Below are 21,631 nucleotides of genomic sequence, written 5' to 3' on the forward strand. Positions count from 1 at the left end.
TTGGCTGAATGACACAGCCTGGGGTTGGCAGAAGCATGAGGAGACCATTGAAAGTTAAGTTTAAGGTTAAGACCATTGAATTGAAAGTTAAATGTTTAAAATTGAAATGTACAATTTTGAAATATAAATTTTAACTCCCAAGTTATGGGCCCTGACATGTGGGTACAAAAGACCAAATTTAACAAGGAGTCACATGTCACATGGCAGCACAATGACAGAGCCTAGAGGTGATTATTTTTGTCTGTCCTTTCACAGTATATAGGCTCTTGACAGATTAACAGATACAAAATAGTACATTACTTAGATATACATATGCGGTATGAACGTATGAGGGCAGAAAAATGTGCTACAGTAACCTTAAAAAAAACTTATTTTTGTAAAACACCAGCAATACACAACAGTGCTGCAGCCAAAAAACAGCTGTATACTAAACACAAAATTGCACTCTGTCAAAGTCTATTAGGAATGGACTGCTGGGTATTATACTGTCTACAGACTAGTATAACCAGTAGATGATTTGTAGAACAAAGACACTGAATTGCGCAGAAAAATTCTTCCTGCCTCCTCTGCTAAGGTTTATGAAGTTGAGGCAGCTTGTTGAAATGTAACACACAGCTCTCTGCCCCTCTCTGTAATACTATGCCGAAGAAAGTGACTGGGAGGTTAATGCCTGCAGCTGCAGTAAAAATCCTTTTCAGTGAAAAAAACAATGCTGATGTGACTAGAAAGTTAGGATGCTAAAAGCTGCTGGAATGCGCTTTTCTCTGTTGTAACACACACAGACAGGCTCAGCATCCTATGATCCTTCTGCAGTGTATTGTAATTAAGTGAGGAGCCGGAATTATGGCTGCCGATTATATAGGGCTGTGAAATCACAGGGGTGACTGGCTGCTGCCTCCTGCATGTCATTCAGGGTCATTCCATTCCAGCCTTGCCTTCCCGCCTTCCCAGCATTCCTTGCCCCATGTACTGACATGTGGATCCACCATTTTAGATGCCCTGGAGCCTGCACCTCAGTAAATGGAGTTTAATTAAGTGATTTACGCTATAGAATCATGGCGATATTCGCATTCGTTGCAAATCAAATATTTCCTGAAATTCTTAATGAATTTGGGTTTGTCAGCTTTGATTCCCTCATCTCTAGTCAGGGCCTTTGGGTGCACAACTATTTTCAGTATGGGTGAGAGTGGTAAACTTCCACTCCGTGTTCATCTTCTTCTGTTGCAAACACTGAGTATTATGAGGAATTAAAAATGGATATGTTGCTAAGCATGAAAAGAAATAGTGAACAGGTCATATTTAACTACCCTGAATGACCACATATCCCATCTCACACACTTCTAGTCCTCTGCTGCTCTCTGGTTCTGCCCTGAGGAGGACCTGCCTTCAAAGCCAATTAATGGCTGCGGGGGGCCAGGATAGGTAGGTTTGACCGGTTTATTATTTTTTTCTCATGCTTAGCAACATAGACAACATGTATTTTTATGTCATAGAATACCCCTTCAGTCTATGCTCACATGAAAAAAAAGTATTTTGGTCAGTATTTTGCTTAGTATTTTTACCCATAACCAGAAGTGGGTCCAAAACCCAGGAGAGGTGCAAATCTTCCCAATATACTTTCTCTGTGTCAGTTCCATTCCTTGTGTTGGCTAAAAATACTAACCAAAATACTTTGTGTGAACATAGGGGGATATTTATCAAAGCTGTCTATGTCCCGCATCAATATAGACCAAACTACAGAGCGTTAGGCCGGACAAGTGTGCGCCTATTTTATCAAAAGGCGCACGGATCTTGATAAATTCTGTGCACAGACTTCGTAATCTATGACTATATTTAAACCTGCTCCAGCATGGTCTGACATTTCGGCGTACTTTCTGCTGATGCGACTTGTCGCAGAAAAGTCGCTTTTGATAAATTCAGCACCAATGCATTTTCCAATGCATTTCCATCTAAAATAGACTAGAATGCATCATGTTCTAAAAATCCTCTAGAGCAAAAGTCGCACATATTTAGACTGCGACTTTATGTGCAACAAATTTGGACAGGAAAAACCAGTCTAAATCCTTTGATAAATATCCCCCATATTCTTTATTCAACAAGTACTTACAGTTATGCAAAAACAATAGACCACTGGGTATCTGCAATAAAAGGCTTGGATGGATTTGGAGAAGTACACATCCATTTTCTTATAAAGAAATGAGGTTTAGCACAATTCACAATTTTATAGCATGTCCGGGAAATTTACAACATACAAATAACTGCAAGCACCTTGAATAACATAGGGGAAATTTATCAAAACCTGTCCAGAGGAAAAGTGGCTGAGTTGCCCAATGCCCATAGCAACCAATCAGATCGCATCTTTCAATTTTGAAAAGGCCTCTGAAAAATGAAAGAAGCGATCAGATTGGTTGCTATGGGCAACTCAGCAAATTTTCCTCTGGAGAAGTTTTGATAAATCTCCCCCATAGAGATTTTGTGCTCTACGGAACATATGTACACAATGTTTTATGGTAACATACCACAATGTGGATTCTCTAAAGGAAATCCATTTAACGCAAGGTAGACTGGTATACAGAATCGAAAGAATTCCCTCATTTCTACCCTTAACACTCCAAAAAAATGTGAAGTTTCTGCAGATTGATACCCAGGTCACAGTCTCCAAGATTATACCCAGGTCATAGTCTCCAAGATTATATCCAGGTCACAGTCTCCAAGATTATACCCAGGTCACAGTTTCCAAGATTATACCCAGGTCACAGTCTCCAATATTAGTCAGAGATTTTCGATGATGATGCTATTGGAGCGTGTCATGATTGTAAATGGTGTAAAGTGTAGAGTGAAAGCAAAGGTTTCACCAGAAATAGCGAGGATTCAGGATCAGGGGTAATATTGAAAGTACAAGGTATAACATTCAAAAGACAGGGAAGGAAAGAAGTAATTCAGGAAGAGAGGCCAAGATCAGAAACAGAAGATATTATAAGCAATAAGAATGTTCAAGGAAAATTAAGCCAGGAAGAGAAAACTCTATTTACTAGGCAATGAATGATAGGACTGGCTGGGTCCAAATAGCAACATAAGAAAAATATCATATTGCAGAGCCACAAGGCACAGAATCAGGCACAGATGCTTGAGAAATAAAACACTATTGTGCTTCAGTAGTAAATCCACAGTTCAAACCAATAAGGCCAGGGTATAAACCAGGCACCAGAGGATAAGGACAAGTGTCTGGTTGCTTAGGAACCCAACAGTTGTCAGAAGGACCAGCGACCATTTGCAGAGATGCACTGCTAGAGCCTGGAGAGATCAATAACATAAGGCATATTCTCTGAATGTCCTTGGCCTATATAAATGTAGGTAACAGATAAGAGAGAAGTGCTTTAACTTACATACTGTAGCTGTTTAACAGTTTTGTTGACTGTTAGTTTTATTACTTGCTTGATCACAAGTAAATTGCAGTTTTCAATCGATGTTGGTCGATGAAGCTCACAGATACATCAAGTCTGAGGACATTCTCCAGCAAATATGTTTTTTGCATTGAAATGGTTTATTGGATTGCATCTTCCCGGCACCCTGCAGGATATCAGTTTACAAGAAGCACAAATCGTCCTGTCATTCAGATCCCCTACAAGGTGATGTATTACCTAAGTATGACTGGTAAGCTCACAGGTGGCTCTGAACCAACACGAACTGCATGCAAGAGGAAACTTGTAAAATTGTTGATTATAGATGATGGCCACGGAGCGCTTCCCAAGATGCTTAAAATTATGCAGGTTCTATCTCCTCTCTTTTGCTCATTGAAATCAGCAGGCTACATAGGTCAATTGTCTAGATTCATCAGATTTCCACCCAGAGCACACACATACACGACACTGAGATACGAAGGATCCCGTAATCCTTGTGAAAGCGTAACAATTCACGCTGGCTTGTTTCTTTGTAAACACAGAACAGAAGACGTTTTGTACAGGAATGACTATTAATATTGTAGAATGGGTCTAAGTTTACTGTATATTTCTGATAAACTTTTCAATTTCAAATGTTTTTCACATTTTAATCAGTCTCTATGACATGTAAAAAGTCTTTTTTTTTTCAAATGATAAGAAAACTTAAATGATTTAATTGACTTTACAATGCTTTAATATTTGGACCATCAGTAATTTTCCACAAGATGTGGAATAATGTTTCATTATTATAAAGGATATTATTCTGAGCTCTGGGACTGAGTACCTGGCATTGCCCAATCTTTTTACTTAAACCTTGTGGAAAAAGAAAAGCAATAACTCTGATCATCATATTCCTTCCTCATATCCCATCCTCATATCCCGTCTTCATATTCCGTCTTCGTATCCTGTCCTTATATCCCAACCTCATATTCTGTCCTTATTTCCCAATTTCATATCCCATCTTCATGTCTTGTCCTTATATTCTAACCTTATATCTCATTCTCATATCCCTACCTCATATCCCATCTTCATATACCATCTTTATATCCTGACCTCATACCCTGCCTTAATATGCTGTCCTCATATTCCTTTCTCATATCCTGTCCTCATATCCCAACCTTTATATCCTGATCTCATATCCAGTCATCATATCCCATCCTCATATCCTGATCTCATATCTTGTCCTCATATTCCTTCCTCACATCTCGTTCTCATATTCCAACCTTATATCCCATCCTCATATTCCTTGTATCCCACCCCTTATATCCCAAACTTAATATTCCGTCCTTATATTCTGTTCTTATATCTCAACCTCATAGCCTGACCTGATATCCCTTCCTCGTTTTCCATCCTCACATCCCGTCCTCATATCCTGTTAGCAGGATGTTTGAAATCCCCTTGCTATCTATGCAGCCTGAGAGTAACAAGGGGATATACAGGAAGTCACTTAGAGTTGTATGAGACTTCAGACAAAATTCCCCACCCTCGCATAAGGGGGTGGGTTAGTGTTTACTTAACTCTATTATATTTTTAGTTGATATACAAGTAACATGTTTACCAAAATTTATAGAAATATCTCCAACCATTATGAAGTTTTGCTAGAACATAGATGCGTTGAGTATATATATATATAGTGACACTGTGGCAAAGGAAGGGTGTATTTCCCTAGCTAATCCTGAAGAAACCTCCACATGTGGCCTAATTAATGAGGTAGCAGAAAGGGGAAGTGTGTTTAAAGGGAAGTCAGACAGTGTAGTCTAGACTCTCCCCAGAACACAGCAAGGTGGCTTTGAGGGGAGGCAGGGTTCCTTGCGAGGAGCACGCAGCCAGGGCTGTGAGTGACACCCACAACAGTGAAGTTTGGTTTGTTCCTGTCTTATGTTTTTATTTATCCTGCAACCTGTGTGATACAGCTGGTGAGGAGCCAGACTTGCAGAAAGGACTTGCTGTTTGCCGGTTTATTGTAAAGAAACATGTCCTGTGGCTGTGTCAAGGACGATCCCAGAGCTATCCCCAGGGTGAAATCCTTACAATTGGTGGAGGATGCAGGCTTCATGTTGCTAAGAGCAACCAGCAGTCGAGTTGCAGGGAAGTTGTTGCCAGGAGCAACCAACTGTGCATGTTGCAAGTGGGAAAGCGTTGCTAGAGCCAAAGGATCGCATCAAGCAAGTGAGCGCTTTCTCAGCTATGGACGGCCACCTGCACAGCGCAACAGCAGTAAGCCGTGTTGTTTGTTTTGCAAAGATGGGTAGACGTCGAATTGCCGTTGCTAGGAGCAACCGATGTGGACAGCAACCGGTTGTCGCCAAGAAGGATGCTATGGTGAGCACCTTGATGAAATTGACTGCAGATCAGCAAGAGGACGTCTTCACACCTTTTTATCCTCTGGTTAGGAGGCCAGAAATGATGGATGTGAGGACCCGTGAGTTACTGGTGGGTGGAATCCCACTTTTTGTGGATTTGGACTATCGCCAGGCTGTATCCAGAGTCATGTCGGACACAATACCCTTTTTGAAGACTCGACCAGAGCCTGCTAAGACTGTTCTGATTGACTTTGAAACCTGTTATGGGATAGTGAGCCATGTTATGGAAGTGTGTGCCGAGCTTGAGATAGAGATTAAACTGGGCAGAGACTTCCCATATTTTTGTCAGTTGTGGAATGGGGAGAGTGTGCCAGAGAAATCGCACACAAAGGGTCCTGAGGTACTGTTGGGTGGTGTGTCACTACTTGACTGTGTGAAATCTGTCCTAGGAGACTCCAACCAATGTCTAGTTCTGAAATCATGTGAGGGTGGGGAACCTCTCTTGAAGACTGTTCACATTCTGCAGGTTGGACTAAAAAAGTCTGGTGAACAGAAAATGTTAAATGCAGGGCTGGGAGAAAATTTTACAAAAGGCACTTTGCATGAGTTAGGTCATATTGCTATGAACTGTCCTGTAAATTTTGAACATGTGCATTGTGATACTGTTTTGTGTGAAAAATGCATGCATATATTTACTGAAGTAATGTGTACTGCTGCCAACTGTGACAGAACAAAAGAAAACCTGTGGGAGCTGGTAGTAGGTGGTAAAAAGATGATTTCTTTGCTAGAGCCTAGGGGTATATTAAGTCTGGTGAAGCCAAACCCTGTCATAGTGTCAATACAGGCAGTTATTTGGGTTATACAACTGTTAATCTCTGTATTTCTACTCCCTATGTTACAATGAGTCACAAGGTTGCTGTTACGCCTAGCGCTCCGGGTCCCCGCTCCTCCCCGGAGCGCTTACGGCGTCTCTCTCTCTGCAGCGCCCCGGTCGGTCCCGCTGACCGGGAGCGCTGCACTGTCATGGCCGTCGGGGATGCGATTCGCACAGCGGGACGCGCCCGCTCGCGAATCGCATCCCAGGTCACTTACCTGTCCCGGTCCCCTGCTGTCATGTGCTGGCGCGCGCGGCTCCACTCTCTAGGGCGCGCGCGCGCCAGCTCCCTGAGGCTTAAAGGGCCAGTGCACCAATGATTGGTGCCTGGTCCAATTAGCCTAATTGGCTTCCACCTGCTCCCAGACTATATCTGATCACTGCCCCTGCACTCCCCTGCCGGATCTTGTTGCCTTAGAGCCTAGTGAAAGCGTTACTGTGTTTGTCCTTACTGTGTACTTGACCTCCTGCTATTGCCTTATTGACTACGATTCTTGCTGCCTGCCCCGACCTTCTGCTACGTCCGACCTTGCTTCTGTCTACTCCCTTGTACCGTGCCTATCTTCAGCAGTCAGAGAGGTTGAGCCGTTGCTAGTGGATACGACCTGGTCACTACCGCCGCAGCAAGACCATCCCGCTTTGCGGCGGGCTCTGGTGAACACCAGTAGTGACTTAGAACCGGTCCACTAGCACGGTCCACGCCTATCCCTCTCTGGCACAGAGGATCCACCTCCTGCCAGCCGGCATCGTGACAGTAGATCCGGCCATGGATCCCGCTGAAGTTCCTCTGCCAGTTGTCGCCGACCTCACTACACTGGTCGCCCAGCAAGCCCGACAGATCGCCCAACAAGATCACCAGCTGTCGTACTTGACCACCATGACACAGCAACTCCAGTCGCAGCTACAGCAGCTTCAGTCACAGCTACAGCAATTTCAGTCTCAGCTACAGCAGCAACAACCATCTCCTCCGCCAGCTCCTGCACCTCTTCCGCAGCGAGTGGCCACTCCTAGCCTCTGCTTGTCCCTGCCGGACAAATTTGATGGGGACTCTAAGTTTTGCCGTGGCTTTCTTTCACAATGTTCCCTGCACTTGGAGATGATGTCGGACCAGTTTCCTACTGAAAGGTCTAAGGTGGCTTTCGTAGTCAGCCTTCTGTCTGGGAAGGCTCTGTCTTGGGCCACACCGCTCTGGGACCGCAATGACCCCGTCACTGCCTCTGTACACTCCTTCTTCTCGGAAATTCGAAGGGTCTTTGAGGAACCTGCCCGAGCCTCTTCTGCTGAGACTGCCCTGCTGAACCTGGCCCAGGGTAATTCTTCCGTTGGCGAGTACGCCATACAATTCCGTACTCTTGCTTCTGAACTATCCTGGAATAATGAGGCCCTCTGCGCGACCTTTAAAAAAGGCCTATCCAGCAACATTAAAGAACGAGAAAGGACGAGAAATTCCTGCTAACCTGCATGAACTCATTCATCTAGCCACTCGCATTGACATGCGTTTTTCTGAGAGACATCAAGAGCTCCGCCAGGAAAAAGACTTAGATCTCTGGACACCTCTCCCACAGTCTCCGTTGCAATCTACGCCTAGGCCTCCCGCCGAGGAGGCCATGCAAGTGGATCGGTCTCGCCTGACCCAGGAAGAGAGGAATCGCCGTAGGGAAGAAAATCTTTGTCTGTACTGTGCCAGTACCAAACATTTCTTGGTGGATTGCCCTATCCGTCCTCCACGTCTGGGAAACGCACGCTCGCACCCAGCTCTCGTGGGTGTGGCGTCTCTTGATGCTAAGTCGGCTTCTCCACGTCTCACGGTGCCCGTACGGATTTCTCCTTCAGCCAACTCCTCCCTCTCAGCCGTGGCCTGCTTGGACTCCGGTGCCTCTGGAAATTTTATTCTGGACTCCTTGGTGAATAAATTCCGCATCCCGGTGACCCATCTCGTCAAGCCACTCTACATTTCCGCGGTCAACGGAGTCAGGTTGGATTGCACCGTGCGTTACCGCACGGAGCCCCTCCTAATGTGCATCGGACCTCATCACGAAAAAATTGAGTTTTTGGTCCTCTCCAATTGCACTTCCGAAATTCTCCTTGGACTACCCTGGCTTCAACACCATTCCCCAACCCTGGATTGGTCCACAGGGGAGATCAAGAGCTGGGGTACCTCTTGTTTCAAGGACTGCCTTAAACCGGTTCCCAGTACTCCCTGCCGTGACCCTGTGGTTCCCCCTGTAACCGGTCTCCCTAAGGTCTTTATGGACTCTGCCTGCCATAAGAAGTGCCTCTCCCCCCCTCCCAGTCCAGTCAGGCAAGCCTCGGTGCCTCCTCATGGCCCCCGTCCTGGTGTCACACTGCCCCGTGCCAGGCCTCGCCCTCTGCCCTCCCTCCCCATTTCCACTCCTGCTGTACTGCCTGCCCTTGAGGAAACCCTCCATTCTTTCCCGGTGTCCTCATCCCAGGGGAGGCAGTTACCGGACAAAGAGAAGGGGAGACCTAAGGGGGGGGGTACTGTTACGCCTAGCGCTCCGGGTCCCCGCTCCTCCCCGGAGCGCTTACGGCGTCTCTCTCTCCGCAGCGCCCCGGTCGGTCCCGCTGACCGGGAGCGCTGCACTGTCATGGCCGTCGGGGATGCGATTCGCACAGCGGGACGCGCCCGCTCGCGAATCGCATCCCAGGTCACTTACCCGTCCCGGTCCCCTGCTGTCATGTGCTGGTGCGCGCGGCTCCGCTCTCTAGGGCGCGCGCGCGCCAGCTCCCTGAGACTTAAAGGGCCAGTGCACCAATGATTGGTGCCTGGTCCAATTAGCTTAATTGGCTTCCACCTGCTCCCAGACTATATCTGATCACTGCCCCTGCACTCCCCTGCCGGATCTTGTTGCCTTAGAGCCTAGTGAAAGCGTTACTGTGTTTGTCCTTACTGTGTACTTGACCTCCTGCTATTGCCTTATTGACTACGATTCTTGCTGCCTGCCCCGACCTTCTGCTACGTCCGACCTTGCTTCTGTCTACTCCCTTGTACCACGCCTATCTTCAGCAGTCAGAGAGGTTGAGCCGTTGCTAGTGGATACGACCTGGTCACTACCGCCGCAGCAAGACCATCCCGCTTTGCGGCGGGCTCTGGTGAACACCAGTAGTGACTTAGAACCGGTCCACTAGCACGGTCCACGCCTATCCCTCTCTGGCACAGAGGATCCACCTCCTGCCAGCCGGCATCGTGACAGTTGCAATAGAGCCCTTGGAGTATGATGTAGTACTGGGGATGGATTTTCCATTTTTTCAGCAATTATGGGAAGACTGTCAGGTAACTAGAGCAGGTACACCTGATAGGCCCACAACACTTGACTTGCACCACACACTAGTTGAGAGTTACTCAACAGAGGCTGAGGATAGGGAGTGTCAGCAGTCACTAGATATATGTCAGATAGGGGTCTGCCATACTGCTGGGAGAGCTGAAGAACAGACTGTGAGTCGAGTCCAAGAGGATCCAAAAGACTCAAGTGACTGAGACGGAGAAAGAGGAAGATATGCTGAACCTTGTGAATAAAGATGAGCCCAAAGGGGGGTTGAAATTTTGCGGTCATCTGGTAGAGGTGACAGGAAGAGAAGCTACGGAGATGTCTGTGGATATTACAGAAGTACTGAAAAGACTGTCCGGGGACTACCCTGAGGCCCAAGGGGCAAAGATCCTTGCAAAGGGGACGACAACCCCTAAAGGAGGAGAAGAGATGGAACGAGTTGGCTTGAAGGAAGAGACAGGCCAAGGACAGGTGACTGTCAGAATCCTTGCAAAGGGGATGACAACCCCTAAAGGAGGAGAAGAGCTAGAACAAGTTGGCTTGAAAGAGCAGGAAGCAAAGCTTCAGCTGCAGAAAAATGAGTTTGCGGCTCTTCAGGATGAACTGTCCCGCTCCCAGGAACCAGCAAGGAGAGATAATTGGAGAGACTGGCCAAGCAGATCTTGTTCAAGGATTAAGAAGTGAATGTCCTGTGTGAGGCATATCCGGCTCAACAAAGTGATCACAAGGCTAGTTTGGTAGCCATGGAAGAGCTGGAGAAAGAGAAAGAAGTAATGGCTCATCAGGTACAGAGCCTGGAGGCGCAGAACAAAATGCACATTAAGTCTCATGAAGCTACTTTGGATTCACTGGGAACGCAACTCTCTGAACAAGAGGCTCAGCTAAAAGTCTATGAGCAGAAAGTGTCCAAGATGGAGCCGCTGAATAAAGACAATAAGCAGATGAGAGAACAACTGCTGTCCCTGGAGGATACTGTCAATAACTTGACAGAATTGCTGGAATGTGAGAGGTGAACTCTGCTAAACTCAAGAGTAAGCAGCAGAAACATTTAAAGCTACTGGAGACTGAGATGCTTTCTCTAAAAGTGGCAGAGTCTGAGCAATGGACTCAAGAAATTGTAGAGTCTGAAGACCATGAGAGGAAGCCATATGTGAAGTCCTCTGAAGCTGAGACTGAGGTGAAACCCTATGAAAGGTCATCTGAAGGACATTGGATAGTGAAAATGCTGAGGCAGGGAAGTTCTCTGAGGCAGAAGCTAAACCAGAGATAACTGCAGAAGTCCTGCAAATGGGTGATTCAGGCTTGGTTGGCTACCAGCAAAGTGTGGAAGATGGCCGTATCAGTAACACAAGAAGATAAAGGCCTGGATCATCTGCCTTGTCCGCACCTAGTGTCCAGAGCAATGCACAGACCAACGTGAAGAACCTGGCGTTGGAAAGGTGTGACTTGAATAGAGCCTTTTACAAGGAATTTGTCAAAGGTGACCAAAAGTCTTGTGCTTGGTGACTGATGAAAGTGTGAATGAAAGAAGCATGCACCATTGAAGTGGTGCATATAAAATCTGCTGAAGAAGTAAGCCAAGTGCCTCAAAACCTGTTGGACGAAGTTGTTCAAGAAAAAGTAAAGGTAGTTGGACTCTGCCTTTTGAATACAAGTGCATATGTGACACTGTGGCAAGGGAAGGGTGCATTTCCATAGCTAACGCTGGAGAAACCTTCACCTGTGGCCTAATTAATAAGGTAGCAGAAAGGGGAAGTGTGTTTAAAAGGAAGTCAGACAGTGTAGTCTTGGCTCACCCCATAAGACAGTAAGGTGGCTTTGGAGGGAGGCAGGGGTCCTTGCGAGGAGCACACGACCAGGGCTGTGAGTGACACAAGTGAAGTGGATGATCTAGGATTTTGGTTTGTTCCTGTCTCATGTTTTTATTTATATTGCAACCTGTCTAATAAAGCTGGCGAGGAGCCAGACTTGCAGAAAGGACTTGCTGTTTGCCAGTTTATTGTGAAGAAACGTGTCTCCTGTGGCTGTGTCAAGGACAATCCCAGAGATATCCCCAGGGTGAAATCCTTACAATATACATATATATATATATATATATATATATATATATATATATATATATATATATATATATATACATATACACCAGTTACACTGGTAACTAACAGGTTAAACTAAAACACTTTGCACTAGGGGATCTTATAATGCTTTTTTAAAATTAATGTTCAAATGTTCTCTTTTCCCTGATCTCTAATGGGGCAGATGTGCTTTTGGGCCCCCTTGGGCACCAAGGCCCAGGTCCGACAGCTACCTCTGCTACCTCTATAGCTAGGCCCTGCCTTCCGGTTTATCTGCACACAGATGTATTGGAAGAACCAATGGCTTTTTCCACATGGTCTAAAAATTCTCCCTTTTTGGGAGTAGCAACAGGTTTTGTGCATGGGAAGTGAAGAAGCAATGGCTTTTTCAAGCTGTGAAAAAAGGATTTAAATTTTAGAGTGTAACAACAGGATAAGTGTCTTTGAAAAGGGACAAAGCACCCTCTATACACAACTTTTTCCCAAACAGTGTAAAACAAACAAAAACTGTCACAATTCACTTACAATTTAAACATATTTTGCACTGACAGAACAGATACAAAACACTCTCTGCTTCTTTACTACAATTACTATGTATGTGTTGTCCTACTCCTTTCTGTGTTGTGTACTGCTTAATGTCCCTCACAGAGATCTTCATCCAACACCTGCTATCTCTATAATCACTGCTTTTTTTTAGTGGCTTTAACATCACCCTAATACTGCCTCCTGATTGGGTGGGGGAGCTGTTTAAAAGGCATTATGAGATTTCCTGAGGTCATGTGATCCTTCCTTATTCTGTTTTCTGCCATATGGCTGATGTTATTTTAGCAGATTCGAGTTCTAACAGAACCACATTTTTAGCAATGTTTTGACCAAACTCGGTTTGGTTTGCTTATCTCTAGTCAGGAACTAAGCCATGGGTCATGATTAATAGAACAGCAGTCAGGATTCAATAAGCCTGAATTACCTGAAAAAGGGGAATCCCGATATGTGTTATTCTTAGGTGTCTGTGTGATGTCAGTAAACGTTTGTTTGACACCTTTTGGAGCACAGAGGAATCATTTGCTGTGCTGTTTATGTTGGACTCTCAAAATGCTAGGTAGAAACCTAAGGCATGATATAAAGGTTGTCTGCAGGTAATAAAGGTTGTCCATATATGTTTACCTCTTATTTTTATGTGCAATATTTCCCTACTGTTGTGTCTCACTAGGTCCACTCTGCACATGGGGTAGTAGTGAAGTTAACCTGAACTGGGCCTAGCTTGCACCACAAGGCAAGTGTGGTAGAGGATAAACATAATTCCTTTTGTAGACTCCACATCAGACAATTTTGTCAACTATATGGCATGTACAACCTTAGATTGGCCATATAACTGTTGATGGCTGCTTGTAGAGTCCTTCTAGGAAGTAGACCTTGAACATTGCACAAGAGGTTTTTACAACATCTTGTGACTATACATTTCTTTCTCTAAAGAAAGGAATGATAGCAATTTGCTTTACTGTTGGGTCAGCAGTATAGTGAGGAGGGTAGGAGACATTTTTGCTTGGTGAGGCAGCTCAAGAACTATGGTCATCTTAACAGCCAACTAGTAAATTCTACTTTTTGACGGCTGATAGAGTTGAGTTGAGCTCCCCGAACCCAGATTTAATACACACTTTGGAGGGTTCACGGCTTGTCAAACTCTATTAGTGTTTTAGTAGAATTGACTGTTCGACTGTTAAGATGACCATAAACCTTGAGTTGACCTTGAGCTGACAACCAAGAGTATAGTTCAGCCCAACAAGAAGGAGTTAATTATTGCTTCTGAGCAGTGCTAGTTAACTTCTAGGTGGTGTATACATTATACAACCTTCTATATGGCTGTTTTATGTATACAGCAAAGAGAGGGATACTTACCATCTCGTGTTGGTCTAGGGGTCTGTTTGTTTAGCTCCACCCCCTCGTGATGTCACTGCTAGTGGCGGGGCTACAGAAGAAGAGACCTGGACCAGCGAAAAGATGGTAAGTATCAATCTCTTCACTGTATACATTATACAGCCATGTAGATGGCTGTATAATGCATACACCACCACAGGAGTTAACTAGCATTGCTCAGCAGTGCTAAATAACCCCTTCCTTGCAGGCCACACATAGCACTCAGCTCAACAAGATGTTACAGTAACCCAGTGGTTTACTCTGACAAAAGTGTTAAGTTGTACTGCACCCTTTCACTGCTTGTTCCTTGAACACTTTCCGAAAGTTTAGAGAGCCCAGCAAGTCGAACCTTTGAAAAGCTTGCACAACTCTAATGACTAACTGTAGTCATTAATTAATTAATTGATCGACAACATGAAATTTACTTATGTAAAATCTTCAAGATAATTCTCTAATATGACATCTGGTTTCATGGGCAGTTTGAAAAAATTGAGGTTGAGTGATATTAGTTTTAATGGTCCCTGATCCTTCGAAATCCTATTTACCTGCTGTATGGGAACATTTAATTATCGCAGGTCCAACCTCAACAGTTGTAAAGAGATTAATACATTTGTTGGGAATAAATGACAGTGAACATTCTATTACAAGAACTTCTGTCCTCGGCATCTCTTACCCTCTACCCTGCAGTACTTATGAAGTCTAAGATACCAGATCACAATAACCTTGTATTTATATTTTTCTCAGTAATAAACACATAATCCATTTTTGATAAGCGGAAAGATTAACCATTCCTGTTTTACTTCCCAGCTCTTTCTTCTCTTTTTGTCAGTATTGATCTCTTCGATTAAGTACTGTCAGGAACAATAACATGGAATACAGATACTGGGGGGAATAAATTGTCATGTCTCTCGCTCCGGACGGGTTCTCTGGCCGGGAGTGCTCTCCCCTATCTCCCTCTGTCTCTGGCAGTGCCGCGGTTCGCATCTTGGGACGCTCCAGCATGCAAACCCCAGACTGACGCTCACCTGTCCCTGCCTTCTCTGGTCATGTCCTACGGTCCGATGCGGGCCCCACTCTGTCCTCCTTCTGCTCATTCCAGTCAGCACGCGCATCCCCGACTCTGTTTAATTTAAAGGGCCAGTGCACCAATAATTGGTGCTTTGCAGAATCCTTCCCTATTTAGTTACGGCACTTCCTGTGGCTCGCTGCCGGATCTTTTTGCCCTAGTTGCCAAGAGAAAGTGTTTATATTGTTTATTGCCTTGCCGTGTATCTGATCCCTTGCTATGTTTACTGACCTTGCTCCTTTGCCACCTGCCTTCTGACCTCCTGCTACGTGACCTGACCTTGCTCCTGTGTCAACAGCCTTGTGACCTTCTGCCAGTCCTGACTATGTCTGTGCCTCATCCTTCCTGTCCCTCGCTATAACTTGGCTGCCTGTGGGGACGTGTTGTATCAGGGGTAGCGACTTGGGTGCCGCCTGCCGCAGCAAGTCCATTGCGCTTTGCGGCAGGCTCTGGTGAAAACCAGCGGCACCTTAGACTCCGCTCCCTGGTATAGCCCAAGCCATCTTCCTCACAGGTCAGGGGATCAACCTACCTCAGCCATTACATATAACAATGCTTGACAACAGGAAATTAGCATCAAAAGTGGCAAATTTTTGCACAAGCTACATTTGTGACTTTTTCAGTGTTTTGCACAAAATTCTCCAATAGTGTTTCATTTATTATGTATCATTATGTTGTATAACCACTAACATGATACTCCTCTTCCTACTCTGAAGCTTCCCAGCATCTCATTTTCTGTACCGTACAGCCAATTGATGTTAAGTTAGCCATTGTGTGAGGTATTCCTTTAGCAGGGAGTAAATTACAATCTAATTTTAGAGACATTGCTAATGGCTACATAGGCTGGGGAATAGAGCTAAAAATAGGCTTCAGAAATCAGATGTCAGCTCCCTGAGACACATAGTTGCCCATGTGATCTAAGCCTGACACGTGCAGTTTGGTGTCCCTGCGGATGTAAAGCATGAACACATATCTTTAAGAACTATTTTAGATTGCTTTTTTTACAGTGTCTGCTTATTTCTGGTTTACTTGTAACTTAAGCCATATTTTAGCACCTAGATTCAGGTAGCGTAGTTTATTAAATGTAGTACTACAGAAGGTGTCTGGGCCAGCACATACATTCCAATTAAAACATACTTCTTTATAGAAAAAAAAAACAAGTTTAAAAGGTTCAAATACAGAACAACATCAAGATATTGACCGTGTAAAAAGATGTTGGAGAAACTTAAAAAAACTTCCTAACATGTTTTGGACCTACAGAGGTTCTTACTCATAGGCTATTCATCTGCCCGATTCCCCACTGCAGAATTTACCATGGGGCAAAGATTCGGCTGAGAATCGCTTCTGGGATTTCATCTCAACACACATGAAATGCCTGCCCAGCCAACCACTAACCACAGAAGTGACCCACCTCATTCAGTGACAGGCATTTTGTTCAACAGGAACAGAAACCATTGGAACCAGAATAGCAGGTGTGTGTTTGTCTGTGTGTGTGTGTATGTGAGTTCCTGTGTGTGTGTAGGGGGGTGTCATACTTTATTATCAACTTAATATATGTTTTCTCTTTTTTTAGGATGTCACATGATGACTAGGATTAATGGTGACGCAACCAGCATCATATTTCATTGGATATGATTGCAGGTGCAGTTATTGTTCTGTAGTGACTTCAAAAACACTTTTCAGTAAGTTAAATCCAGAGTTGTGTAATGCGAAGAGATGGCACATTGTTATTATGGGATTCATGTGTTTTTAAAGGTTCTGTCAGGTTTCAACTTATTTCAAATACCATATTGGAGAAGTTGATAGAGGGTGTTTTCACTAAAAAGTGATTATGATTGTATATTCTACTCCACCATATCCCAGCTGTGATCTATTGGATGAGATCTGGTGACTGTGGAGGCCATTGGAGTCCAATGACCTCATTGTCATGTATGAAATGATGTCATGTGACAAGGGGCATTATTCTGCTAGAAGTATCATCAGAAGATGGGTCCACTATGGTCAGATAGGGATGGAGAGCAACAATACTCAGGTAGGCTATCACATTCAAATTGGTAATATGAAGCCCAAAGTATTCGAAGAAAATTTTTCTCCCACAATTATACCTTCACCACCAGCCTGAACAGCTGATACAAAGCAGGAAGGATCCATGCTTTCAAGTTTTTTTACGCCAAATTCTGACCATGATTTCAATGTTGCAGCTAGATTTGAGACTAATAAGACCAGAAAACGTTCTTCCAGTCTTCAATTGTCCAATTTTGGTGATCTTGTGCGAATAGTAGCCTTAATTGCCTTTTCGTAGCTGACAGGAGTGGCACCTGGTTTAATATTCTGCTGCTGTTGCCCATCTGCTTTATGGTTTGAAATGTTGTGTGTTTTTAAGTTATTTCAGTTACTTTTGCTTTTCTGTCATCTGGAACCAGTCTGCCCATTCTCCTCTGACATCAACAAGGCATTTTCATCCACACGACTGCCGCTGACTGGATATTTTCTCTTTATCGGACCATTCTCTGTAAACCCTAGAGATGGTTGTGTGTGAAAATCCCAGCCGTTGGCTGTCCAGGCATGCTGGGAGTTGAAGTCTTGCAACATCTGGAGGGCCACAGTTTCAGACCACTGGCATAGGGGGTTCCCTTTATGGCTTCATAGAAATACACCTCTGGTACCCAAAGAGTTAACTATGCATTTTTTTTACCAAAAAGGTTTCGAGCACACAAGTCATTTTCTCTTAGCCAAATTATTATTCAAATTTTTTTTATGTCATAAATACCGTACATGGCATCCAATATTCTTACTCCTACCGATCTTGTTACCGCAATTTACAACACCCATAAGATATAAACTGTGAATATGCATAGTATAGAACTTTCCTAATGAGACCTTTGTGACCTCCAAGGCTATTTTAACCACAATGCAAATTTGGATACACTGAATAGTATAGATCTGCTGGTATAATTTATTTATTTAGTTTTTTTTTTTATTAATTTTATTTGCTGGGGCACTTTTATGGATTATTAAAGACTGTTGTTCATAATACAGTAGGGATCTAGCTGTGAGTACGCTTGTAGCAGCTGTTTAACCCCTGATACCACCGATGATAATTTATTTTGGATACACTGAGTACTATAGATCTTCTGGTATTTTTTATTTATTTATTTTATTTGCTGTGGCACTTTTATGGATTGTTGAAGACAGTTCTTCCTAATACAGTAGGGATATAGCCATCAGTATACGTATAGCAGCTGTTTAACCCCTGATGCCACTGATGATAATTTTTTTTGGGATACACCGAGTACTATAGATCTGCCGGTATTTTTTATTTACTTATTTATTTTGTTATTTATTTATTTGCTGTGGCACTTTTATGGATTATTAAAGACAGCTCTTCATAATACAGTAGGGATCTAGCCATCAATACACTTGTAGCAGCTGTTTAACCCCTGATGCCACCGACGATAATTTTTTTGGATACACTGAGTACCATAAATCTGCCGGTATTTTTTTATTTATTTAGTTATTTATTTATTTGCTGTGGCACTTTTATGGATTATTAAAGACAGTTCTTCATAATACAGTAGGGATATAGCCATCAGTACACTTGTAGCAGCTGTTTAACCTTTGATGCCACTGATGGTAATTTTTTAAAATACACTGAATACTATAGATCTGCCAGTATTTTTTATTTATTTAGTTATTATTTGTATTTTTTTTATTTGCTGTGGCACTTTTATGGATTGTTAAAGACAGTTCTTCCTAATACAGTAGGGATATAGCCATCAGTATACGTATAGCAGCTGTTTAACCCCTGATGCCACTGATGATAATTTTTTTTGGGATACACCGAGTACTATAGATCTGCCGGTATTTTTTATTTACTTATTTATTTTGTTATTTATTTATTTGCTGTGGCACTTTTATGGATTATTAAAGACAGCTCTTCATAATACAGTAGGGATCTAGCCATCAATACACTTGTAGCAGCTGTTTAACCCCTGATGCCACCGACGATAATTTTTTTGGATACACTGAGTACCATAAATCTGCCGGTATTTTTTTATTTATTTAGTTATTTATTTATTTGCTGTGGCACTTTTATGGATTATTAAAGACAGTTCTTCATAATACAGTAGGGATATAGCCATCAGTACACTTGTAGCAGCTGTTTAACCCTTGATGCCACTGATGGTAATTTTTTAAAATACACTGAATACTATAGATCTGCCAGTATTTTTTATTTATTTAGTTATTATTTGTATTTTTTTTATTTGCTGTGGCACTTTTATGGATTGTTAAAGACAGTTCTTCCTAATACAGTAGGGATATAGCCATCAGTACACTTGTAGCAGCTGTTTAACCCCTGATGCCACTGATGATAATTTTTTTTGGGATACACCAAGTACTATAGATCTGCCGGTATTTTTTATTTACTTATTTATTTTGTTATTTATTTATTTGCTGTGGCACTTTTATGGATTATTAAAGACAGCTCTTCATAATACAGTAGGGATCTAGCCATCAGTACACTTGTAGCAACTGTTTAACCCCTGATGCCACCGACGATAATTCTTTTTGGATACACTGAGTACCATAAATCTGCCGGTATTTTTTTATTTATTTAGTTATTTATTTATTTGCTGTGGCACTTTTATGGATTATTAAAGACAGTTCTTCATAATACAGTAGGGATCTAGCCATCAGTACACTTGTAGAAGCTGTTTAACCCTTGATGCCACTATTGGTAATTTTTTTTAAATACACTGAATACTATAGATCTGCCAGTATTTTTTATTTATTTAGTTATTATTTGTATTTTTTTTTTTATTTGCTGTGGCACTTTTATGGATTATTAAAGACAGTTCTTCATAATACAGTAGGGATCTAGCCGCCTGTACACTTGTAGCAGCTGTTTAACCCCTGATGCCACCGACGATCATTTTTTTTCTATTGTAAGATCGAAGATGTGACAACTTCAAGCTTTTCTTCTCCTCGGCTTCATGTTGAAATGTTATTTTCATGCAGTTCATACTTGTTGATCTGGTGGAGGTCTGGGCACCACACTTTCAGGGACAAATCTACACTTACAACCACGGTGATAATTGTACGCTATGCGCCACTCTCCTTTGTGGAAATTACATTTCATCTCCAGTTTACGGCTGGAACTAGGTCTCATTTTACCCAACACACACTTTTCATGCTGGGAATTGGAGTGACTTTGGGGGGTAACAACAAAGGCGCTGAATATTACCGGTTCATACGGATAGACTACACCCCTACTGGGTCAGTCAACAGCCGCAACCGGAGCTCCCGTAGAATGGGGTAATTTCACTGACAGTGTGAGACTCTGTTTTCCTCGTCCTGTAATTTTCACAGTGGTGTTTTCAAAGATATTGATAGGTATTTTTTTTCCGCTTCAGAAACATATAACATATCCTTGGCTGTAGGAACACAAAACTTTATCTCTGTTTTGATCAGTCTTATGATACTAACAGTTGGTGGGCAGCCATAAACTTCCATGCATTGCTTACAAGAAATTGGCTACATTTGTTGGAAATATAGGAACATCTATAGTTGAGCCTATAAGAATAAAATGTTTTAATATTGTTGTTGTTACTCTCGTGAGATGATTTTATGTTAAATATAGGACAATGGTGTAATTCAAATTCAACACCACCTATTTTTTTTATTTTTTTTATTTTTTGCCAAAGCAAAACGTTTTTATGTAGTCGGCAAAAAATTTTAAAATGGTGTTCGGTTAATTCTCTAAAATTCTCCTTACCTCCACATGTGCCAAATGTGGTAATAACTCTAATAGTTAAAGTGAACATGTCATCACTTTCAAGCTGCCTGAACGATGTGTCATCAGGGCAGTTTCAGGTGGCTTCCCTTCGCCCCAACAGCTTTGGTTGATAGATGTCTCCCTTTTTGGGTATAGGGGGAGATCTCTTCCCCTACAGATCATAAAGTGAACATATCATCACTTTCATGCTGCCTTAAAGATGAGTTATCAGGGAAGTCACCTGTGGCTTCTCTTCACCCCACCAACCCTAATTGATAGATGTCTCCATGTTTGGGTATAGGGAGAGATCTTCCTCCAACAGATCATAAAGTGAACATGTCATCACTTTCATGCTGCCTGAACGACGAGTCATCAGGGCATTCTTCTGTAGCCTCTCTTTGCCCCAACAGCCTTGGTTGATAGATGTCTCCCTGTTTGGGTATACGGGAAGTGCTATTCCCCCCACAGATCATAAAAGGAACATGTCATCACTTTCATGCTGCCTGAGCCATGAGTCATCAGAAAGTCACCAAAGGCTTCTGACCGCCCAAAATCAGCCTTGATTGATAGATGTCTCCCTGTTTGGGTATAGGGAGAGATCTATCAATCAAAGCTGGTGGGGCAGGAAGAGGACAACAAGGACCACCTCAAAGACTTTTAGTTCAGGCAGGATCATAGTGATAACTAGTTTACTTTATTGCTATGTAACCCCTAAAAAGGGTTGTCCCACAATGCCTATTTTTATAATCTTTCAATCAAGGGTGAATGTGAACGTCTGAAGTAAACAAATGGACATGACCATTTACTGGGGTCATGGGGCCACTTTGCTTATATGGACGTTCGAGGTTTATACCTGTTTAAAATGTTTTTTTACTGTGTAATGAATCTGC

The 21,631-nt window shown here is 43.0% G+C and overlaps 1 long non-coding RNA gene across 1 annotated transcript; it reads left to right on the forward strand.

The window, feature by feature from the left end:
• The first annotated feature begins 3,274 nt into the window (after positions 1-3,274).
• LOC130367105 (uncharacterized) lies at positions 3,275-16,639 on the forward strand. The gene is made up of 3 exons (XR_008892080.1): positions 3,275-3,350; positions 16,226-16,437; positions 16,539-16,639. It is a non-coding gene; the product is annotated as an uncharacterized LOC130367105 (long non-coding RNA).
• The last annotated feature ends 4,992 nt before the right edge of the window (positions 16,640-21,631 follow it).

The sequence above is a fragment of the Hyla sarda genome, chromosome 4, assembly GCF_029499605.1.
Source record: "Hyla sarda isolate aHylSar1 chromosome 4, aHylSar1.hap1, whole genome shotgun sequence".
Classification (NCBI taxonomy): Eukaryota; Metazoa; Chordata; class Amphibia; order Anura; family Hylidae; genus Hyla; species Hyla sarda.